We start from the raw sequence: 4,647 nt of genomic DNA, 5'->3' as shown, positions 1-4,647 counted from the left end.
ATGATGAGTCTTGCGAAATCAATACCGCTTTGCTGAATCTTGTTATGAAAGATCAATTCGCCGGCCTTCCTAGTGAAGATGCCGCTACTCATCTAAATTTTTTTGTTGATTTGTGTGATATGCAAAAGAAGAAAGATACGGATAACAATATTGTCAAATTGAAGTTATTTCCATTTTCACTTAGAGATTGTGCTAAAGTTTGGTTGTCATCTTTGCCAAAAAAGAGTATTGATTCTTGGAATAAGTGCAAAGATGCTTTTATCTCTAAGTATTTTCCTCCCGCTAAGGTTATCACTCTTAGGAACGATATCATGAATTTTAAACAACTTGATCATGAGAATGTTGCCCAATCTTGGGAAAGAATGAAATTAATGCTTCGCAATTGCCCTACTCATGGTTTGAATTTATGGATGATCATACAAAATTTTTATGCCGGATTGAATTTTACTTCTAGAAATCTTTTAGATTCGGCCGCGGGAGGCACGTTTATGGAAACTACGTTAGGGTATGCTACCAAATTATTTGATAATATTATGGCTAATTATTCTCAATGGCACACCGAAAGATCTTCTAGTAAAAAAGTGCATGCTATAGAAGAAATCAATGTTTTGAGTGAAAAGATGGATGAACTTATGAAGATGTTTTCTCCTAAAAATACTCCTCTTGATCCGAATGATATGCCTTTGTCTACTTTGCTTGAGAATAATAATGAATCTATGGATGTGAATTTTGTTGGTAGGAATAGTTTTGGAAACAACGCGTATAGAGTGAATTTTAATCCTAGGCCTTATCCTAGTAATCCTTCTAATAATTATGGAAATTCCTACAACAACTCTTATGGAAATTTTAATAAGATGCCCTCTGAATTTGAGAGTAGTGTTAAAGAGTTTATGAATTCACAAAAGAATTTTAATGCTTTGCTTGAAGAGAAATTGCTTAAAGTTGATGATTTGGCTAGGAACGTTGGTAGAATTTCTCTTGAAATTGATTCTTTAAAGCTTAGATCTATTCCTCCTAAGCATGATATCAATGAGTCTCTCAAAGCCATGAGAATTTCCATTGATGAGTGCAAGGAAAGAACCGCTAGGATGCGTGCTTCCAAAGATGCCTTTATTAAAGCGTGTTCTTCCAATTCCTATGAAAATCAAGATGAAGATCTAAAAGTTATTGATGTGTCCCCCATTAAATCTTTGTTTTGCAATATGAATCTTGATGAATCTGAATATGATCTTCCTTTACCTAGAAGGCGTTCTATGAATTCAGAGTTTCTAGATCTTGATGATGAATTTGATGAAAGTGGGAGTGAAAGAAACAAAAACTTAGATATTGCTAAACCCACTATTTTGGATCTCAAGGAATTTAATTATGAAAATTGCTCTTTGATTGGTTGTATTTCCTTGTTGCAATCCGTGCTAGATTCTCCTCATGCTTATAGTCAAAATAAGGCCTTTACCGAACACATTGTTGATGCCTTGATGCAATCTTATGAAGAAAAACTTGAGTTGAAAGTTTCGATCCCTAGAAAACTCTATGATGAGTGGGAACCTACTATTAAAATTAAAATTAAAGATTATGAGTTTCATGCTTTGTGTGATTTTGGTGCTAGTGTCTCTACTATTCCCAAAACTTTATGTGATTTGCTAGATTTCCGTGATTTTGATGATTGCTCTCTAAACTTGCATCTTGCGGATTCCACTATTAAAAAGCCTATGGGAAGAATTAATGATGTTCTTATTGTTGCAAATAGGAATTATGTGCCCGTAGATTTTATCGTTCTTGATATAGATTGCAATCCATCATGTCCTATTATTCTTGGTAGACCTTTTCTTAGAATGATTGGTGCAATTATTGATATGAAGGTTGGGAATATTCGGTTCCAATTTACCTTAAACAAGGGTATGGAACACTTCCCTAGAAATAAAATAAAATTACCATATGAATCTATCATGAGAGCCACTTATGGATTGCCTACCAAAGATGGCAATACCTAGATCTATCTTTGCTTTTATGCCTAGCTAGGGGCGTTAAACGATAGCGCTTGTTGGGAGGCAACCCAATTTTATTTTGTGTTTTTTGTTTTTGCTTATGTTTAAGAATAAATAATCCATCTACCTTCTGTTTGGATGTGGTTTTATGTTTTAATTAGTGTTTGTGCCAAGTAGAACCTATAGGATAACCTACGATGATAGTTGATTTGATTCTGCTGAAAAACAGAAACTTTGCACACACGAATATAATTTTGTTAAATCACAGGAACGTGATTTTGCGTTGACTCATTTTGCTGCTGTTGAATAAACAAATTTTCCAGGACTTCCTATTTTGGTAGAATTTTTATAGTTCCAGAAGTTTGCGTTAGTTACAGATTGCTACAGACTGTTCTGTTTTTGACAGATTCTGTTTTACGTGTGTTGTTTGCTTATTTTGTTGAATCTATGGCTAGTAAAATAGTTTATAATCCATAGAGAAGTTGGAATACAGTAGGCTTAACACCAATATAAATAAAGAATGAGTTCATTACAGTACCTTGAAGTAGTCTTTTGTTTTCTTTCTCTAACGGAGCTCACGAGATTTCTGTTGAGTTTTGTGTTGTGAAGTTTTCAAGTTTTGGGTGAATTGTTTTGATGGATTATGGAACAAGGAGTGGCAAGAGCCTAAGCTTGGGGATTCCCATGGCACCCCCAAGATAATCCAAGGAGACCAAAAAGTCAAAGCTTGGGGATGCCCCGGAAGGCACCCCCTCTTTCGTCCACTTCCATCGGTAATTTACTTGGAGCTATATTTTTATTCACCACATGATATGTGTTTTGCTTGGAGCGTCTTGTATTATTTGCGTCTTTGCTTGTTAGTTTACCACAATCATCCTTGCTGTACACACCTTTTGAGAGAGCCATATATGAATTGGAATTCGTTAGAATACTCTATGTGCTTCACTTATATCTTTTGTGCTTGATAGTTTTGCTCATAGTGCTTCACTTATATCTTTTGAGCGTGATAATTTTTGCTCTAGTCTTCACTTATATCTTTTGAGCGTGATAATTTTTGCTCTAGTGCTTCACTTATATCTTTTAGAGCACGGTGGTGGATTTGTTTTAAAGAAACTATTGATCTCTCATGCTTCACTTAGATTATTTTGAGAGTCGTTAATAGCATGGTAATTCGCTTAATGTTAATATACTTGGTGTTCAAGATATGATGTGAAACTTTCTTTTGAGTGCGTTGAATACTAAGATAAGTTTGATGCTTGATAATTGTTTTGAGATATGAAGATGGTGATATTAGAGTCATGCTAGTTAAGTAGTTGTGAATTCAAAGAATACTTGTGTTGAAGTTTGTGATTCCCGTAGCATGCACGTATGGTGAACCGTTATGTGATGAACTCGGAGCATGATTTATTTATTGATTGTCTTCCTTATGAGTGGCGTTCGGGGACGAGCGATGGTATTTTCCTACAATCTATCCCCCTAGGAGCATGCACGTAATACTTTGCTTTGATAACTTCTAGATTTTTGCAACAAGTATATGAGTTCTTTATGACTAATGTTGAGTCGATGGATTATACGCACTTTTTCCCATCCTTCCACCATTGCTAGCCTCTGTAATACCATGCACTTTTCGCCGGTATCATATACCCACCATATACCTTCCTCAAAACAGCCACCATACCTACCTATTATGGTATTTCCATAGCCATTCCGAGATATATTGCCATGCAACTTTCCACCGTTCCGTTTATTATGACACACTCCATCATTGTCATATTGCTAGCATGATCATGTAGTTGACATTGTATTTGTGGCAAAGCCACCGTTCATAATTCTTTCATACATGTCACTCATGATTCATTGCATATCCCGGTAATCGCCGGAGGCATTCATATAGAGTCATACTTTGTTCTAAGTATCGAGTTGTAATTGTTGAGTTGTAAGAAAAATAAAAGTGTGATGATCATCATTATTAGAGCATTGTCCCAAGTGAGGAAAGGATGATGGAGACTACGATTCCCCCATAAGTCGGGATGAGACTCCGGACAAAAAAAAGAGGCCATAAAAAAAGAGAGAAAGGCCCAAATAAAAAAATGAGAGAAAAAGAGAGAAGGGACAATGCTACTATCCTTTTGCCACACTTGTGCTTCAAAGTAGCACCAAGATCTTCATGATAGAGAGTCTCTCATTTTGTCACTTTCATATACTAGTGGGAAATTTTCATTATAGAACTTGGCTTGTATATTCCAATGATGGGCTTACTCAAAATGCCCTAGGTCTTCGTGAGCGAGCAAGTTGGACGCACACCCACTTAGTTTCTTTTGTAGAGCTTTCATATACTTATTGCTCTAGTGCATCCGTTGCATGGCAATCCCTACTCACTCACATTGATATCTATTGATGGGCATCTCCATAGCCCGTTGATATGCCTAGTTGATGTGAGACTATCTTCCCTCTTTGTGTCTTCTCCACAACCACCCTTCTATTCCACCTATAAGTGCTATATCCATGGCTCACGTTCATGTATTGCGTGAAGATTGAAAAAGTTTTGAGAATGTCATAAGTATGAAACAATTGCTTGGCTTGTCATCGGGGTTGTGCATGGTTTAAATATTTTGTGTGGGGAAGATGGAGGATAGCCAAACTATATGATTTTGTAGGGATA

Source organism: Triticum dicoccoides, chromosome 5B (genome assembly GCF_002162155.2).
Source record: "Triticum dicoccoides isolate Atlit2015 ecotype Zavitan chromosome 5B, WEW_v2.0, whole genome shotgun sequence".
Classification (NCBI taxonomy): domain Eukaryota; kingdom Viridiplantae; phylum Streptophyta; class Magnoliopsida; order Poales; family Poaceae; genus Triticum; species Triticum dicoccoides.
The sequence above is the reverse complement of the archived record's forward strand: the minus strand, read 5'-3'. Positions refer to the sequence as shown.